The 20,567-nt window shown below is 42.3% G+C and overlaps 1 protein-coding gene across 1 annotated transcript in view; it reads left to right on the top strand.

Annotated features, from left to right (window-relative positions):
• The window catches only part of LOC136291827 (uncharacterized), a 182,292-nt gene that overhangs the window by 13,714 nt on the left and 148,011 nt on the right, over positions 1-20,567 (top strand). The gene's annotated exons all lie outside the window — the stretch shown is intronic.

Below are 20,567 nucleotides of genomic sequence, written 5' to 3'. Positions count from 1 at the left end.
AAAGCAAAATCTAATAGAAACATGGCTATCAAAAGTTAGGGAGGAGGCTTTCTCCTGATGTTTAAATGAGCCACTTTAGCAGCCAAAGGACTGTAAAAGTGTAAGGTTGGATGTAAGCAAAGTTAAATGAAGATGCACCAGAAGGTAGATTTTTGTGCTGGCAAAATGCCTGGAACTTTTGAGGGATATTGAGAAATAGCCCAGGGCCCTAAACCTTGTGGCTTTCAAGGTTTGCTTCTCTCTGTCTTGTACCATTTGTTTGTCTTTAGTTTTTTAAGGAAGTCTTTCAAGTAAAGTTCTGACTTGAGACCAGTACTTCTGGAAAGGTTAACTCAGCCATGAGGTTTGTTTGCTCAGCTTGGGGTGGCTTGCCAGCATGAGTGCTTTGTTTTATTTTTATTTTCTTTTTCCTATTGGTGAAGCAATGTTATATCTTTGTCTAGTCATCCTTACCATGTATATATGAATGCATTTTCTCTTTCTTCTGTGGTTCCCAGCCCAAAGCAGGCTTTTAGCTTCATGTGCTTGCAAAAAACTCAGGTGGTGTGTTCCACTGTGGATGGAGGAGAAATCTGGTAGCGCAGAGGGTAGGACTTTTTTTTTTTTTTTTTTTTTTTTTTTTTTTTTTTTTTTTTTTTTTTTTTTTTTTCTCTTCTCTTCTCTTTTTTTTTTTTTTCCCTGTCCTGTCTGGACTTGAAATGTGAGGTGGGAAGAGAGGTGACTGACCTGGCTGCCGGGCTGCACAGGGGCCTTACCGCCATGTGCCCTGGCTCAGCGATGCCAATAGAGATACTGCAGCCAGCACTCCTGTTCTGGTGCTTGTGTAACTCTGGCTGCTGTGGCTTGTGGAGGTCTAAAAGGAGTTTCAGGAGCTTGGTTAGCCTTGGTATAGGGCAGAATGTGTTGGAAAGGTGTTTTCAGCAATTTAATACCTGGGTTATTGTTTGGGTGTTTTTTTAATTTTTTCTTAATTGGGGTCTCGAAGGTGATTAAGGTTCAGGTTTGGGGTGGACATGGGAGAGCAGTGCAGCGTGAATTAATTTGCCTTATCTGCATGTGTGAAAATACCCTTTTGTACAAAGGGTTGCTGCTTGTTCCCTACATTTGTGGGGGAAAAAAAGGTGTGAAATTTGTAGCGTGTTCCAGGAAAAAACAGTTGGCTCCTTTTACCTCAGGGCAATGGAAAGCTGGCCCCTTGCCATGCTTTGGACCCTTTTTATTCCCGTTTGCAGAGTGAGGCCAAGGCTCTAAGAGAAGGAGGGTGAGAGGGCTGGAGGAAGAAGCAGCACAAAATCCAGGGCAGGCAGCAGCACAGCAAGGAGGCCACAGAGTTGAGTACAGGACCATGTCCTGGTGGGGGCTGCACGCCAAGCTGAGCCACAGTGCAGCCAGGAGTGCTCCTCGAAGCTCCTGCCCTGCCGTGCTGGGTGTTGCAGGAGTTTTGAAAGAGGCAGGTTTGGGCATGCATGGAAGCCTCTTCCACCCTTTATGATCGGTGCAGCTTGCAAGGAGAAGCTGTCATTTTTTCCCAGGGTGTGTAGAACCAGTTTCGCTGGTCCAGAGTGTGCCGCAGCAGAGGAGCCAAGGCCTGTGGTGAAAGGGGCTGTGATAGATGTGCCTGGTGGTGCTCCTGATCTGTGGGAAGGGTACAGACATGGAGCTGGCAGCCTCTACTGACTGTCCTGGCCATCTGCAGAAGCACTCATTTTTCTCAGAGGACTGTCACCATGCAGTGTTGCAGGGTTATCAGCCACTCGCCAAGTGCTGTTTGATGATGCAGCTGTTGGCCAAACGTGTCTTCCTTTAGGAAGACTTTTAATTTCACTTTTATTTTTCTTCCATTTATGTGGTCAAATTTGGTACTTCTAATGTTCCCTGCTTCTCCAGCAAATTTCTCAGGGTGGTATTGCCAACTTTCTGGATTTTATTGTGTCCTGGGGCATTTAGTGTGTTGTTTGATATTTTTTTTTTCCCCCTTGACTTGCAAGGTGCTGGCATCTTCTGAATTTGGGAATTTTGAATTGCACAAGATGCAGTTCTACTTCTGGGGATGAATTGCTTAAATTTACCGGCGCAAGAAAAATTATAAATTTCATTTTCCAGTCTTGGTTCTCCTAAATCTTTTCCTTGAACAAGTGACTTGTAATTACTTAAAATAATTGGCACTGGAAGTGCTGCCGTAGTCACTGCAAAAGCCACTTTTAAAATGATTACACCAGAAACTAGTCAAGTTGTGTAATCTCCTCCTCACGGTGATGTTGTGTGGGCAATGCTGGTGGATTCCCTGTGCTCTGCTTCTGGGGATGTTTCCTTTGTGATTGGTTCTGTGGTTCTGTGCATGTCAATGCTCAAAGGAAACCTGCACAGGATTCTGTCCTGCAAATTAAGACACCGTTGGAAATGAGCATGGAGCTACTTAGGGCTTTGTTCTTGACAAACCTTTGCTTGCAAATGATTTTCACTTAACCAGTCTTCCAAAAAAAAAAAAAAAAAATTGAAAGCTCAGGACTTGAGTGTATAGATTGCAGGTTTCGTTTAGTAAGTGTGCTAGCCATACAACTTCTGGGAAACAGTTTCTTCACCGCTTTACTATCCACATCCTCTTTTCACTCCTGGTATTGCAAGTGTGCTAGGTTTGCCAAGAGGAGTTAATAGATATAGACTCAACCCCGAAACTAAAGGGGGTGGCAGGAACCTCCTTAGCTTGATTCATAAGCAGAGTGTTTTCAATGTCGCTCTCTTTCAAGAGCACTTGTCCTGTGTTTTGTTGTTGGGTTTTACTTATTTATGCACGATTTTTAGGATTGTTAAAAATGTCTAAGACTTTATGATAGTTTTGTTTGTTTTTGTGGGATTTTAAAATTTATTTATTTTAATTTTTTGCTATTTCTGGGGTTTTTAAAAATAAGAAATGGAGGTGTGTCTGGAGCTAGTGGAAGCAGTCCAGATTCAGGATAAAAGCTGGAATGTTGTGTTCCACTTAAATTCACTATCTTTTGGCTAGAAAATCTGAGCATGTCAAAATCCTTAATTCTAAAATTCTCATGAAACAGACTAAATCTTTGTGGAAGACAGAAAAATGTATTTCCCAACCCTGCAGAAAAATTGGCTGTTCCACTGACATTTGCAGAAAAAAGAAAGAAATTGTCTGACGGGGTGTTCTGTGGATGTTTGTGAGTGAAAAGTGTAGAGCATCCCTGCTGATGCACATACAGTTGTATGAATGTGTGCCTGCAGGTTTGTATCCTTTATCACAGAACTAAATAACTAATAGTTTAGCCTGTGTGTTTCACAACTTTTGTGCGGCCCTGTGGATCCAACTGAAAGGTACAGCAGGAACAGCTTGAGAGGCATATGTGGATTTATTCCCTCTCACTACCTCCCTTCTCATCAGGCATGTTTCTACCAGTCAATTGGACTTTGCATGGTAAAGATGTCATTAAAATAGAGTAAAATCAATGAAAGAACCAAGCTTGCAAGAAAGAACAGACATTTCCCTGAAAAATCTGTTTGTTTCTGCCATAAAGTGATGAAACAAATACTGCCCTGTACTGATGGGTTCTTTAAAACCATTGGAAGGCATGAAACACAATTATTTTTCTATCGCAATTCATTTTCTCCAGATAAGCACATTTCTCTACAACGTGCAGTCCACCCGTGGAGCCCCCAGGCTGTGCTCCTGGTTTCAGTCACAAATGCACGCATGGGCTGTGGGAGGGGACAACAGCAACATGGTCTGAGTGGTGTGTTTGGAAATACCTTGACATCGGCACTGCTGTCAGCCTTGCTGCTGGTTTTACCTTGTGAATGTTTGTTTGAGGACAAACATTCCGGGGGCTGTCCCCCAAGGCGGTGTGGCTCTGCTGGGCTGCGGCAGGCTCAGTGCTGCTTGTGTGTGGCTCCAACTGCACTTGTATGGCTGTGTTGTCCTGCCCCTGTGCCATTGCCCATGCCCCTGCCACAGTTGCTTCTGCAGTCTGATTCCTCCAGGAGCACTATCCTGGCATTGTGGGCAAACCTCCCTATCGTGGTTGAGGGACCTGTGCTAGGACCTTTGCAGCAAGAGCTGCTTCTGCCCCTTCTCTCATTAATGAGATTTGGACTCTGGCATAACCAGGGCCTTCAGCATGGTGGAAAATTCCACGTTAATAGCTAGACCCATAGCTTGTTGTGGGGCTCCTGGAGAGCCACCTCTGGAAGGCAGGAGCAGCGTCCATGGACTGAGTTTTGTGCCAGCCTTGGGGCTCTCCAGAGGAGACCAACGCTGCTGGGACATGCTCGAGATGACAGCATGCCCCCAGGTGAACAGGGATGCTGAAATCACATGGTTGTCCTTCTCATCCTGTATGCCTGTGCAACAGGGCTGAAAATGCATTTTTCACATGTATTTTCTGCTTAAGAATGGGAGGCAGCATAAATAAACTTGCCTCTGTGAAAAACTGAAAAATATCAGCCAGTTAGGTGTTTTAAAGCACATTAATATTTAATTCCTACTCTAAGGATAGGCCAGTAGGGGAAGCTGGAAAAAGTTTACCATATTCTTATTATTTTTGCCTGTGGGCAAAAGTCCAACAAATCTTTCACGAGAGAGATAATTACGTGAGGACGGTGCGGAGACGTGTGTTGTAGCACACGTGAATGCTGACCTGGCTGCTCCCAGCAGCCGGCAGGGCTGCTGTGATGCTCGGAATTACATTTCCTTCTGGGAGACTGCAGGAGAAGGGGGCTGAGGGATTGGGGTGGAAGCAGGAGGGGCTTGCTCAATTACAAACCCTCAATTTTTACCTTGAGCATTCAGGGAAGCAAGTGATGCTGGTGAGGACTTGGAGACCAGTTTGGAGTCTCTGAGCATCTTTCTTCCCCTTCCATGCCTGAGCTTGCTATTGTAAAACACCTGATGGGAGGTGATGGTACAATTTGCAGTCAGATAAGGGTGTACGTATTTATGGAGGCCGTAGGAGGTGGGAGAAGGAGTCCCTGTGCAGGAAATGTAATGTTATTTGAAGAAACATGCCTCTTGACCACTCTAGTCAGCCTTTTCATTGCAGTTCTATTTTTAACATTCCATCCATATGGAATCCTTTAGTGAGTTTTTTCCTTGATTTTTATCCTTTTTTTTTTTTTTTTTTCTTTTTTTTTTTTTTTTTTTTTTTTTTCTCTTTCTTGGAGTGGGCACGATGGTGGGAGCATGAGGCCTTGGCAATTTGGCAGTGTTTGTGGTAGTTTTGTGATCAAAGCTGTAAAATGGGCCATGATGTCAGGGAGCTTCTAGCTAAGCTGCTGGGTAATATAGTCTGGCTATGTGGGGAGATGTGAGGGAAAAAGACAGATGCAGAAAACAATAGGGTGCAAAAAATGTCTTTGCCTCGTCTTTAATGAGTGTTTTTTTTTTTAATAAAAAATAATTGATTGTGGCTAAGCAATAGCCATGCCTACCTGTAACTCCAGAAGTACATTTTGGATTGCTTAAATTGCAACCAAGGGGTACATTTTATATGTAAAACTTGTGCATGTGTATTTTTTTTGTGTGTGTGTGTGCCTTTTATTTCATTCAAAAGAAAGGCCTGTGAGGACTAGAAAAAGAGGAGGATACTGTCTCTTTATGAATACTAATAAGGAAATCAAGGGGGACAATGGCACTTCAAGTTTCATCTTTCCATTTCCTAGAGGCGCAAACTCTGCAAGTTGTCACCTTGGTGTATTCAGTGCCTCTTGAAGCACTAGACTCCTCCAGAGAGAATGTCAGCCCCAGCCCTGGGCAGTTTTGACAAACAGAGTATATATTGATACATGATAAAGTATGCTAGAAATCACCCCAGCGCTAAAGGCTACTATAGTTTTAATATCATCATTTGAATTAACAAGCATTCTGTGGAGAAATAATGAGCTTTCATTATTCAGAACATCATCCTTACCCCGGGAACTCAGAAACCATTAGCTCTTGAGAACTTAATGAAAAGATGATAAAGAATGTTTTAGATAAAAGTTTGAACGGGTGCACTTGGTAACTAAGGTAAAATATTAATGTTTCTCCCAATGATGAATTGCTGTTGCTAAACTCGGGCTTGCTGAGGAGATGGAGGGGCTTGTAGGTGTTCCTGTGGGCAGTGGCAGGGCTGTCATGCACTGCCAGCATGCCCCATGCTACTGCCTGCATTCTTTGTCAAAAGGGATGGGAGGAAAGAGAAAGCTGGATATTCAAATCTCCTTATCCTCCCCAGCAGCTATTTTCCTGCCATGGGACTGAAGCTAAAATCCTTTGCTGTTTCTTTCTTGTTGGGATTCCCTCCACTTTTTTAAAAAAATTATTTAACAGGATAGGCAATGCAATATATCCATGAGGGAATGGGAAGGGGTCTAAGGAAGAAAACGACCCAGTGCAAAAAATTCTGTCCTGAGGCTGCCGTCCTGAGGCTCGGTTTGGGGATCTGAGGCGCTCAGGCTGTGCGTGGTTGCCACTTGCTGAAATTCCACATGGGTGGCTTGCTACATGTCTGCAATAAAAACCCCCGGTGCAATAAACAAAGAAAAAAAATATATAAAAGTTTAAATTTTATTGGGTGTAAAGCTCTTAAAGAACTGCTGTTCACAAAGAGTATAAAGATTGCTGAGTCTTGGTGTACATACTCCTACTAAAACGTGTTAGTCCTGCTGTTTTCTTTCTTTAACTGTAGCAATTTGCTTTCTTGCTGTTCTATAATCCTTGCACTTACCAGCATAGAGGGCTCACAGCCTGCTTCCACCTGTGGGCAGCTGGGAGAGGCTGTCTGTCCTTCCGAGGCAGGTGGAGAAGTGCTTGGAGACCCCCGAGGTTGGTATTGCTCTGGAAGGGTTCATTCTCGCTGAACAACGCGAGTGGGGGGAGGAGAAGGGAAACAAATGGGAATAAACTATCACATAAACAGTCTTAAGTCACGGTGTTTGCTGCTAACAGATGCATTTAGGTAAATGCTGTTACCTCAAGAGGTGTTATCTTCTGGGGATCCTTATCATAATTTTGTTTTAAATCTGAACAGCTGTTGTTTAACTACCACAGACCACAATTTATCTACAGCTTGAGGCCATAAAGGTACCTTTATTACACTCTCTTTCTTTTTTTTTTTCCATTTGATTTAATTTCAGTGTGTCTGACACCAAAATGCTATATACAATTTGCATATTACAATATGCACTATTGCAGATTCCATACACTGCTAAATGGGAAAATCGGAGCAGAATGGTAAATGGGGAAAGCTTGCAATGACAAATAAAAGAGGAAGATGAGCTCCCATGTTTCATTTACATGTAAAATATTCTGACAATAGTTGTTTCCCCAAGAACAAAGAGCTGGTTTTTCTAGGGTGACTGGTTTATGATGGCTGCAAGAAAAAAAAAAAAAGGATTGTTTTTTGGCACCAGAACAGAAGCATGCTTATCTGAATTGAGCCCTGGGGCTTGCCATATATTTGGAATAAAACTTAAGTCTTACTTAAGAAACCAACAAATATGGAAGCATGAACCATAGTGTACTAGGACTGAAAATCACCTCTCTGGACAGGGTGCTGGAGAGGACTTTGGGAAAAGATAATTTTGTTCTGAGTCACCTGGTCTTTTGTAGTTGATCTCTGAAGTTTATTATGGGGTACAGGGAGAGAGAAGTGTTGCAGGTGTTGCGTAGTGTGTGTTGTACATGGGAAATTTTGGTTTTATAGGGGATTCTTCTAACCTTTGCATCTCAGATGACCCAGGTGGTATCTTCCAGCCCTAGGTCACTGCTTGCAGTAATCTGTGCATCAAGACCTGAATTGTTCACTGCCCTGCTGCAGAAAAGGTGCACAGCTCTCTGTACTTCCCTTTTCCTTGTAGAGGCAGAAGGCCTTTGCCTCCAGAGTTGTCAGTCCAGCAGCTTTCACCAGCACAAAAACTGTGGTAAGAAATCTCCCCAAATGTAAAATTTTACATAAGAATTTGACTTTGAATAACCTTTAACACTTTACCCAAACATCTGGAGTTCTGTTTTGTTAGATTTCCTTTGGAATAAATAGCAGTAATAACACCTGAATTATATGTATAGTGGCTTGATGACAGAAAGGATATCTCACCGCCTTTGCTCCCATTTCCTCTGTCCTAGCCATGAATGTGAAAGCTGTAAGTGTCATTGAGAGAGGGTTGATGTTGTTGAACTGTTTTCCTAAGTCCAGAATACATTAATCTGTTGGCACTTATCAAAAAAATATGCCATAACTCAGCTTCTGATTGACCTTTCATACTCCAACAGCCATCATGTAACAGTCATGAGACTGTTTAGCTTGGATTTTCAAGGACAGTGTGGAGGAAAAAAACCCCTTGTAGGATGGGGTGTATATGGCCTCTTAATAACTGTCCCTTGATAGCACTCAAGGATGCTGTTGGTGATCAAACTATGCTGTGATCCCATCCACCAAAAATTTCTTTTTTTTTCTGAGATCTATCCAGGCCAATTCAATCTGTCAGTTGAAGTTTCCCCATCTTGTGTCCTTTAGGCATTGTGCAGAGCTCAGTGTCTTGCACATGATCAGTAGTGGGTTTTATTGGAGTACGTGCAGGTATGAACCGGCTGCTAATGTCTCTTGTATAATATTACTCCTGAAAGAACAACTCCACAAAGAATACTGTCTAGAATTACAGGGCAAGAGCAAGTCAACAGTTAATTGGCTGTGCTGTAATTACTTCTAGATGCATAATGTGCAATACTTGTAGGACTTGTAGAAGTGGCATACAAATTTCACAGTGGTCTCTTGGTACTTTATCATGTATGGAGGACTTTGGTAGTCTCTGTAGATCTTGGGATTAATGGTACAGTTATAATTTATTCCTGCTCTGCTGTTTTAAATAGTGTGGGGTGTTTTTTTTTTTTTTTCCTCTTAAAAAAAAATTAAGTCTGTCTTTAATTGTCTCAAAGGCTAGACTGAAAAATAGGACAGATGCTGTTCAAAGGCTCTGTCATTCTTCTCTAGGATGGAAGTAATTCCACTTGCTTTTTGTTTACTTGGAGTGGCTCACACTTCTGGCGGTGTGTGGCAACCGCATGTCATGTGCTGTGGTACCACAGCCCAGTGGGTTGCAGAGCTAAAAAAGGTGCAGATGAATATGGACAGTGAGACAGATGTAGTTTTTGAATATCTGGAACCTGATTTTCCCCATCTTTAACCTCAGGGTTCATAAGATGTAATTTCACTGAGCGTATGGAATGACTGTTATAGTCATATTGGGCAAAGATCTGAAACAGCCAAGAGCTTTGTGTGTGGGAATATGGATGAGATCTTTAGAAACAAGGCCAGGCAACAGTAAGTTCTTGACCTGGCTATGTCTCATGGTTTCAACAGTCCGCAGAGCTGTGGCTCTTTGGACATTATCCAAGCCTCTGAAGTCAACCATAATCTTTCCCACTGTAGCTGTGAAAAGGCTCTGCAATTTCTGAAATGGCACAACAAGCACATTTCAGGGCTGCTGAAATCACACTTGAGAAGCCAGCTCAGAGGGACTTGTGTGCACTTGAGGTTTGTGTGTGCTTGGTTCATTCATCTCAAGTGACGTGGATACAGCAGTTAAAGTGAAGCTTTAGAATATGGACTTTGGAATCCCCAAAATGTCATTTGTATTTTACCTTATTAAATATGGAAATTGTGTCAAAGGTAAATGTCAAGGGGCTATAAAATTACCCTTATTATCTCCTGTACATTTATCAGTTGATAAATGGAAAGAAGCGGCTGCCAAAATAACTGTGAATGAATAATTTATAAATGACTGATGCATCGTGTATGTTGTTTCAGGCAGAAAACAGTAGGACATCAATAATCAAAAGAAGTTGGATTAATTTAGCAGTATTTTGCTGTTAATATTTTTATCTAAATGCTGCAGTTTGGACCTTTGTTATGAGGTCCTTCTCTTTGTCACTGAGGACTGATCTACAGATCACTGAAATCAATAGAGTCAGCTGTTTACTTCAGCAGGCTGTGAGTCAAATTTTTAATATGCGTATTATAGCTTTTCCCCCCTGCTTTTATAGTGCTCTGAATTTGAATTTCTTTAACACTATGTGTCTTAGCATGGAATTTGGTTCACATGTTCCTTCCCTACCCTCTTTCCCATGGGCTGAAGAAATTTGGAGGACTTGATGGAACAAGGATGGGGGAAAAGGTGGCTGCCAAAAAAAATTGCATATCTTCTCTTATTTTTCAGTTCCTTTTTTTTTTTTTCGTTCACACAGAGAAAACTGATTTTTTGAAACTTATATTTCTATGCAAGGTGGACTTTTTTCCAGCATGTATTTTCTCATGCCTTCCCCCAAATAGAGAACATTTAGGAGGTTTTTAGCACTGGCCATTCTGAATAAGGTTAAACACTGAAGAGGTGAACTAGATTCTTTCTTTCTGTTCTTTTCCATGTGATTTAAATATGGCCCATTTTGCCCATCACATGACAGAGCTGCCAGAGATTGCCTCAAGCTAGTTTCTGGCTTTAACTAAAGGTCATCTTTGGGGGGGAAAATCCTATGGAGCAGGGGGAGGAGAAAAATGTACTTAAAAAAAATTAAAATGGATTTTAAGCATTTGTTCTGAAGAATACACACAAAAAAGAGAAGCTGCCATTATGTCGCAATGAGTCAGGAGAAAAAAAAAAATAAAGCCACCACCACCAATAATAAAAAAATACTCTCTTCCTTTGCTTAGCACAGCGCCTCACGACAGAAGGGTGGTGCAAAACAACTGCCTGGATTTCTGTCTGTGGCTTTCTCTACCTGACCTAGATATCTGGCTAGCAGTTCACCACTGCAGAAAATGCCCTAGTGCAAAACTCCTACCCCACTGGCTGCTAATAAGAGCAATTCTCACATCTGCAGCCCTGTATCCATCCTCACCATGTAATTGGTCTGGCTCTCCCAGCTAGCTGCCTCTCCTCCTGTAGGCCCACACTGGGAAGAGAAATCCCAGACCTCCTGAAGGCTGAGGGGCTCCAAAACTGTGCTATGTTATCAACAGCTACATGGTTAGCTAACTGCTGTGACTAAATGGAGATTGGGAAGCACTGCAGGCAAGGGATGAAAAGTGATGCCCTCCCATAGCACAATGCTGATATGCAGAATTGGCCACAACAACAAAACTTCACAGACAGTGCAGCAGAAGGCATTGGCTCTCTTGTTTGGGCATTTTATTACCTGGAGCTAAATGTGCAGAGAAGGGAGATAATGAAGTACTTGACTAATTCAGTGTGATCCAGCTGGCTAAGCCAGAGGGGCTGTAGAGCAGGAAAAGCTACAGAACTCACTGCTAGCCATTTTCCCTTGATACCTGTGAAGCCAAAACAAAGAAGTGCAGAGATCAAAAAGCAGAGGAATATCAATATCAGGAAAGGGGAGGGGGACAACAGAAGGGGAGGAGAAATGTCTAAGATTGCTCCCCCGCATCCTTTCTCCCTTCTGTGCTTTATTTAGTAGTGGGGGGGAGGGGAAGGTTATTTTCATTTGCCTCATGCTAACTTCTAATTTATTTGAGAAATTCACCAACCACCCAAACAGTTAGTACCCTGTGTATCACAATACTCAACTCCAGCCTATTTTTTTTAATTTTATCTACCGCTTGTGCTTGGGGGAAAAGAAAGACAGGTTTAGTAATGCAGGCACGTGCAGTGGTAGTGTGTTCAAAACCCCATATTCCTCCCCTTTTCCACAGCCTAAAAGGCTAGATAAACTATACGATTCTTATCCAGAGGGAAATTAGAAAATGTAAAGTGTGTAAATCCCTCTCCCCGGCTCCTAGGCATTGGTTGGTTTTTGCTACTGCATGTGGGTTTTTTTCCTCCGACAACCCAGCTATTTCAGTACATAAGGCACATTGCTCCCTCTGTCTCTTCCCCTTCCCTGACTTCTCCTCACTATCTGCCTATGGAGTACAATGCAATTCCAGCTGCCCTAACAAGCTGTTGCCCAAACTAGAGTGTAGCACTTTGTAGAAAGCTGGTAGCCAGTGAAAGGCAGTTACCATACTTTATTAAATATAGAAAGCCAAACTTCATACCTGGTGTAACGTAGGTGCAATGCCATGAAAGGAAACAGAGAAATACCCACCTCTACCAGGGCTGAATTTAGCCTGTGGTGTGCTCTCATCATGGCTGCCAGGGAGTGAATCACTACTGACCAGTCTACCTGCCAGCCACTGTTCATACCTTCTTTTTTTAAATGCTTTTTTTATTTGAAGACAGGCAGACACTATGCATCATTCAGAGATGAGCATCACAAACACGCTTTGCAGGGAAGGCGGCCACAGCAGACTGCCAATGCTCTTCCAGTGCCAATTACAGTGATGGTTTAATCGTAAAAGCAGATTCACTAAAATAGGATCAGAGCCAAGGCATTTGTGATTTGGAAGCTTGTGCTAACTTTTGATAGTTATCATTGGGGGCAGCTGATGTGACATCACCCTGTAACTCTGACTCATATTTTTAATGGACCACATGCCTTTGCATGATAATTTTGCTGCTAGAGTTAGCTTGGCTGTAGCGCAAGAGACAGAAACACCAGCAACCAAATCTGAAGATGTGTTGAGAGTTTGCAGTTGTCATGGAAATCAGTGGTAGTGACTGGTGCTTACCTTCCCTCTAAAATGGAAGCCCACATATGGTCCCTTCAGCCTGGAAGCTAACCAAAAGGACTGGAGGTGGCTACTCTCTGACAATGTGGATTTGAAGATACAAGAAGCTCCTTTTAGGGTAATGTATAGTTTTTTTTTTCAGAAATATTTTTTGTTAAGAAAATACTTTCATCTTTGGAAAAAAAAATCTACCTTTTTTGCACTGGCCCAGTGTTTGGTTGGTTTTTTTTTTTTTCATATGGTGGTGGTATGACCATAATATGTCTGGAGAACATCTTGCAAAGGGCACTCTTGAGTGTTAGCAGTGAAGAGGCAAATGTGAAGTGCTGGCTTGTGCTAAGTCTCTGCTGTTGTAGTACAGTTGGGATTTCACTGATGTATTGGACCCTGTTTGAATGGGAGCAGCCTGTGCTCTCCATGAGAGAACATGGGGGTTACAAGATGGTGTGTGTTGAAATGCAGCGCTTCCATGTGATGCAGATTAGCAGGTGCTCATAAATAACTCACGAGTTCAGAGAGTCATTATAACCTGACCTGGCCACCTCCAGTATCAATACATCTATCAATAACAGTGGTGAAAATTATTAAGACAAAACCTCTTAAGGCACTACTAGATTTAGCAGTGTGGGGAGAACAGGAATGTACTTGTCCCTGGAGAAACAATAACCTAGAGCTATGCTGTGTTTAAGGAAAAAAAAAAGGCAATGAAACTTTTGGACTCCTGCTGAGGACATGGGTGTGATGCTGACTGAAGTATACATATGTGTGCATATACATGTCTTGCAGTTTTTCTCTGCTGGTGTTGTGTGCTGTGTTGCTTTAGCAGACAAGCCATAATCACTTGAAATTGACCTACTTCAAAGTGGTGCCCTACTGGCACAGAGCTGCCAACAAACTATTTTCATATCTTTCCTGCTCTTAGAAGGCTTGGCTTTTCAGTCTTCACATTATTATGTTATTATGTCTAGAAATATGGTTGGAAATTACTGCCATATTTTAAATCATACCTCTGATAATGTAAGTCTTTGGTGAAGTGTTTAAATAGGAAGTGGTTAGACAGCATCATGCAATCTGCCGTCAAGCTAGTGCCTGTCTTGGAGGTGCCAGGTACAAGTAAGACCCTGTGTAGCTGCTAAACTTGTGGGAATGTTCAAGAGAAAGAGATATGTGTGTGCTGTAAAGCTCAGTGTGCTACATTAAACAACTTACGCCCCAAGTTAAGTCATGGCTTAAACCCTCTTTTGCAAACAGCAGAGGCATGTACATTTTCTTGAGCACATTAAGCATCTCACCTCTGCATATTGGGATGACTTTATACTAAGGTAATGGTATGAGCTTGAAACCTGCTTTTATTAAAGCTTTTTTCTTTTTTTTTTTTTTAAATCCTTTCTTTCCAAATGTAGTTGTGGCATAGGTTGTTGCAATACAAATCACAAACTCAGGGCTGGTGAATGGTCTAGAGATTAAATCATATGAGGAGCAGCAGAGGGAGCAGGGTGTCTCTCCTGGAGAGAAGGAGGCTGGAGGGGACCTGATTGCTTTCTACAAATGCTTGAAAGGAGGCTGTAGCCAGGTGGGGATTTGGCTCTCCTCCCAGGCACCTTGTGGCAGGATGAGAGGACACAGACTCAAGCTGCAGCAGGGGAGGTTCAGATTGGAGGTCAGGAAGAGCTTTTGCCCCGAAACTGTGATTGAACATTGGAATGGGCTGGTCATGGAGGTGGTAGGGTCACATTCCTGGAAGAGTTAAAGAAATGACTGGATGTGGCACTTAGGTCTGTGGTTTAGTTGGCGTGGTGGTGATCAGTCAAAGGTTGGACTTGATGGTCTTGGAGGTCTTTTCCAACCTTAATGATTCCATGATTTTAATAAGCATTAGAAGTCAGAACACAGTGGCTGGAATTGGTTGGCATTCAAGGGATGTAGTTAAAGAAGGGAGGGGCTGTATTGCCAAACTCTCACCCAAACACAACTTTCTTTACTGTCCCTTGGAAGTCGGAATCACAGTCGGTCCCAGCATATGCAGCTTGCTGGAAGTTCTGTTTCAGAGGGTGGCTCCCAGCTCCCTCTAAGCATTGTGCATCTGCTTTACTGTTGTAGGAAAATGCACTAGGCTATTGCCAGAATGGAAATCTATTGAGGATGATGCCATCTTTATTTTAAGGAAACAAGCCTGGCTTCTGTTAGCCTTGCTTGCTCTTCTAAGTGAGACTTCTTTTCCCTCAGACAGTGTGAACCAGGGCCGTGTTTTTGCTTGCCACCCAGGGAGGCGGTGGGGACACCAGAAGGGAACTACTGGTCACAAGTGGCCATGTGTACCTGGGTCACCTGAGGACTTGCAGGGGTCAGGCAGACATCACTTGGATAAAATCTGTGCACCCTGCCTTGTGCCTCTAAATGTTACACTCATGTTTAAATAACTCACAGGTCAGTTGTTTTTCTATTTTGAGCGCATGGCAAACCAGGCAGAGGCAGCTTGTAAAACGAGTGACTAATTTCCAGTTGGTGTGGTGTGGGTGTGTGTTTTCTTTTTTTTTTTTTTTTCCCCCCCCCCACTCCCTCTGCAGCCTCTCTCCCTGAAGGTGGTCATGGGGCAACCTTACCCTGGTGAGAGGAGATCAGCAAGCTGGGAAAACAGAAGATCATCCTCTATGCCTGTGAAGACTTGGTGGAAGCTGTATTTCTACATGGGTTGTGTTCTGGGATACAGGGGGATATTTTCCCCAGTACCCACAAACTGGTGGAAGCCTTCTGCATCTTTTGGCCAGGGAAGCTTTCTGGAATGGGGGCTGGTGCTTTGGTTCCCAGTGAGGAGAGGGACAAATTACGGATGGAGGGCTGTCAGCATGGCGGCATGCAGGATCTTTGCTCACTTTGCTGCTTGTGCCATTGCTGCAGCTGCTGCCTGCAAAGCTTTTTTTGCTGGTGGTGGCAGAGTGCCTGAAGGGGCAGTGGGACACCCCTGCTTTTGCACAGGGCTCCAGCTGTAGCTGCAGCTCTACAGCAGAAGGGAGAAGGAGGGGGAGCAAAGGGAGAGAGCACAGGGGCCAATTCCTAGGGGCTTGTGCACTGGTTTAGACCTTTCCTCCCTTCACTGCAACCTCTGTCTTCCAGCCACGGCTGCCTGCTTGCATTAATTACTCCTCACTCCCTAGATGCATTCATTTCAAGCTACCTTTAGGGTTTAGAGTGCAGAAACTGACTGACCAAGGTTGAAGGCAATTAACAAACAGGTTATTCTAAATTAACAGCTTCTTTTAACCAGCTGTCCAGAACTGCTTTGTTTTCAACAGGAAAATTAGCAAGGCAATGCACCTCAGTGAAAAGATGGATTGGGATTTCTTTTGTTTTTGTACTGCCTTTTGCTTTTTTCCTTTTTTTCCTCCCTCTTTTTAACTTGTGCCAATTCAACATTAAGCACTTCCAGCTTGGAGTTAAAAGGAGTGTTGCAATATACTGATTGCCTAAATGAATTGTAAATAGCATGGGATGTTGAGAAAAAGTAGTTGCTTTTACTTCCATTGGCTATCTTGCACTACATCGAGATGGTTTTGCTTTTGAATGGCATATTGAGATGCCAATGCTTTCTTCAGGCATTGATTTTTATTTTTTCTGTCTTGCCCTCCCTCTTCACACAGGTGCATTTTGCATGGTTGCTTACTCACTTCACTGTTTCATAAGGCAGTGAACTTGCAGACAGGAGCAGGCTCAGCCCACACCCTTGAGCCCAGCCAGGAGCCATGAGGACAGTGCAAAGTAAAGCCCAGGCTCATAGGCTTTGATTCCTTGGCCTGGGTGCTCTAAAGACTTTTACTGCTTTCTGATTAGCAGAGAGCATGAAGTGATCAAGCTGTTCCCAGAAATCTGGGAAGCAGAAAGTGTTGTTAAGTCTTCTAATACTGCCAGAAATCTTCTCATTTCTGTGGGTTTTACTATACTACCTCTAAGGATGTAATGAGGAGGAACTTGCACCAGTCATTTTGAGGCACTCATTCAAAATACACTGGCCTTGGTTGTCCATCTCAGCTCAATAATGTGCCTTCTGATGCAGTTTCAAGCCTTTAAACCCCCTTATGTCAGATTGAATTTTGGCCTTAGGGTGATACAAGGTCATCTGACTGATTGATCTCAGCCTTGAGAAATATTGCCCAAGTGTTTAGCCCAGGCCTACTCCTTAATTTTTCTTCCACAAGTTTTACTAATGTTCCCTTTTGCAATGATGAGTAAGTTTTGCATCTTCTTTGGTGCATCTTCTTTCCAGTGTTTCACATTGTTGTGCTTTTCTTAGCTATTGTGTATACCAGAAACAATTCCCAGGGTGCAGCTGGACATTTACAAAGGAAAGCAATTCTGGAAATAATTGCCCCATCAATGCTAGCAGCTTTCCAAGTTAGATTTGGTAAATCTCAAAGTAAGTCAAAAGTGAGCAGGTTTGCCTAGCCTATCCTCAGCAATCATTTTTTGTCAACTTCTTGAATTGTTCTAATTTCTTTGTAAGAGAATGTCTGGTTTGGTGGTGTTTTTTTTTTTTTTTTAAATTTTTTTTTTTTATTATTTTTGGCCAGCTTTTCATCTTCCTTGGTTAGTTCCCAGCCCTCCAAGCTATTCTGTCACTGTTTTGTATGAAGTCCCTCCAAACTCCCATTAGTTTTTGTTTACACAAAACACAGAATTGAGCATTTTTTTTCCATAGTAGACTGCACCCGATAAATATAGATAAAAACCATTACTTCCCTGCTATTTGCTGTCTCTGCATATGCAGCCTAAAATCATGGTGACCTTTTTTGCTGTCAGACTGCATTGTGGAGTCATGTCTAATTTACTATCTGTTACTGACCCTCAGTCTCTCTGATCCATTGCTGCTTTCTAGGTTTGTGTGGTCTGGAGGTTTTTTCTTTTTTATTAAGAAAAAACAGAGCTGTATTGTATTTTTTCCAAGTTCAACCTAATCTTGCAAGTTTTCTGTTCTCAGGTTCAGTCTCTCTACATCTCAGCCATTTCTTTGCCCTAGCTAGTTTTCTGTCTCTTGTGGATTTTGTAGTTCCTGTAAATTTTATTCAAAGGAATTTTAGCCTTTTGACATGATTCCACTGGAAGAAATGAAAGTTTTCACTGCCCTGCCAGTATCTTGTTGCAAATATTTGTTTGCGTCTGTTACGTGTACGCATCATTAGTGTATTTAGCAAGTGCTGATAAAAGGAAGCTGAGTTGACAGGTGACCTATGGGTAGGTGACATGAGGACTGTGTGATGGCTGAGTCCCTTTGAATGGGTGAGATCACCTGTAGCAATGTAAAAGAGGAGATGACGAACAGGGCGGTGTGCTGGAGGACTGCTGTGGAACAGAAATCTCAAAGAGATGCTGAAAGACAAACTGGAACACATATGGAAAGACAGGGAAGTATGGAGCAGCTCACAGTGATGAAGGGGAATGTTTAGGTGAATGGAGAAGTCTTACCTGTCATGTGTTCTTAATTCAGTGTTTGCTGACACAGCTCCTACCTCAAGGTGAAGACAAAGCAAACACCCATCTTGTTGATGTGCTTTCACTGATTTAGTTGCCTTACACATCAAGTAGCTTTCCATAGCACAACCTGTCTACTGTAGGGAAGACAAGGGTACTCCATGGGCTACGACGTATCCAAATTTTCTTTCCAGAAAATCCATGAAGTTCTTTTCACCATGTCTTCACTCAGAAAAGGATGTATTATTCTTTATGAGTAAAACTGGCATTGAATATATGGGCTTATTTGAACCCTGCATGCAGATTCCACTGGGAAGTTTCAGTAGACTCCGAGTCAGTAACAGGGAGGAGAAAAGAGTCTTCAAATAACTGTGATCTGAAATAATTTGATTTCTTGCAGCTCTAGTAATATGAAATGTGTATTTAAACATGGGTAACAAAATGAAAGAACCTACAACTCGAAAGTTTTAATTTGGCAGTTTAACAAATGCTGAGTGATTTCTCTGATTTCCCGGCAGTGCTCAGATTAAAAGTTGTTGACTGAACTAGAAAAAAATTGACCTCATACCGTTGATCTTGGGGAAGCTATGGTCTGCCAGCTCAGGATCTGGTCATAAGAGTGCAAATTACTCTAGCTTTATGCTTGACATGTCGGTTTTGCTCTTCATCTGCCTGCTATTAAGGTCAGTGGTGCTAAACTGTAGGGTCTGTGGCCAGAGCAGCAGCTTCAGCAGTACCACTGTGTGTAATGAATGTTTATGTGAAACATGCTCATGCTATCTATCAATTAGCTTGGGTTTGCTTCTTTGGCTTTTCTTTATATTGTTACTATGCAGATTTGATGAGCAGAGCTGTAAACAAAACCCCACGAAAACAACCAAAAAACCTCAACCCAAAACAACAAAGGCATCATTTAAAAAATATAGAGTTAGGAAAAGGAAGGCATTGTCCTAGGTCCGGGCTTTAGTGATCCCCAGAAATTCCTAGTGATGTAAAAAAAAGTTATGATCTTAAATAAGTAAAACTGACTTTGACAGGTTGATATCTGCTCAGCAGTGTTTTCTGAGTTGTCTAAGCTTGTTATCCTACTTCAGAAAATATGAAGGGCCCTGTACCAGTAAGCATGTGGTGAACATGCCATATGTATGCTAAGGGATCTTATGATCAACAGCTGGAGAAACTACTCTTTCAGTTTTTGTTCTGTTCATCTCCATTACAGAAAGAAAGGGGCCAATGTCATCCTGGGTGTCACTCTAAGCCGTTTATGCACCTGTAGATGTCTGTCCCATCTTCTTGAGTTGTGATTCGTGAATAATTTGGTGGAGGTGTTTATACCTGTGTGTCAAGGTGTCTGATGAGAGACACAGCATGCAATCAGGCAGAACCGAGATAGCGCTGTGAAATTGTGTGTCAGCTCCTGGGTTATTGCCTGATCTAGTGTCTAGTTAGCACCTTCCTGCTTTCCCTAGCTAATTTTTGGATCACATTTGCAGAGACTGGATAGTTCTGTGCAAGCTTTGGGAGAAAAGAAAGGAAAAATCCCAAACAAACAAACAAACAAACAAAAAACTAAGGAAGTGAAACTGATGGTATTTTTTTCTGAAAATAAATTTCAAATATTTTCTTCCAGTTGGTAAGATGCATGTATGTGACTGCAGTTCGTGGTGTCTCAGCACCGTTAATAACGGGGACCCTAAAACCATAAATACAGTTAGCGTTTCTACAAAGCAAGGTTCATATAAGATGGCCTAATTTTGATGTCATTTGCTCCTGATGTTAGGCTGCTTACATTCCAGTAAGTCAGTGATTTACTCTGGAGTAAACAGCTGAATTAATTCCAGCTGTTTGTGATACACCAGGATGCACAATGGGATGTCATGCCTGAATGAGAGATTTCGGTTACTGAAACTATACTTTGTACAATGACTTATGATGGACATTGTACCTCACATCCTGTGTCTGGGAAGGGTGCAGGATCCATTTTCATGTAAAGTGTGTGACTTGTACCAAACCATTACAGGTAGATTTATGGTACAGACAAGAGACTGAAAGGAAACACTATGTCAGAAATGAATTAGAAGTCAAGAAGGAAAAAGAAATGTAAAACACTTGGGCAGCCTGTATCTTTTTAATATTTTAAATAGAAAAATCATATTTCACTTGCTCAGGGCCTTGGTCTAGGGAAGGTGCTTAAACCAATTCTTAAATTTAACATGGGCACGTGGGTACAACTTCTTTTTCTCTAGTGCTTTCCTGGGATTGGGTTTAAGATTTCAGGGGAATGGTGCCAGCAGTATCCTTTTTTATCACCTACAAACAGCAGTTATTAGGGAATAATTCATATTTCTTTCACCTCTTGTACCATTTATACCTGTGCAAAGTGCACCAGATAGAAACTTTATTTTGTAGGGTAATTGCATCTGAGAACAGATGAGCTCAAACTGCTCAAATTAAAGCTTTGTTGGTGGTGCTTATGTGTGTTCATGAGAATTAGGC

This window comes from Chamaea fasciata, unplaced genomic scaffold (genome assembly GCF_029207755.1).
Source record: "Chamaea fasciata isolate MVZ Bird 193981 ecotype frontalis unplaced genomic scaffold, bChaFas1.0.hap1 SCAF_1, whole genome shotgun sequence".
Classification (NCBI taxonomy): Eukaryota; Metazoa; Chordata; class Aves; order Passeriformes; family Sylviidae; genus Chamaea; species Chamaea fasciata.
This window is presented reverse-complemented; position numbering and strand designations above follow the sequence as displayed.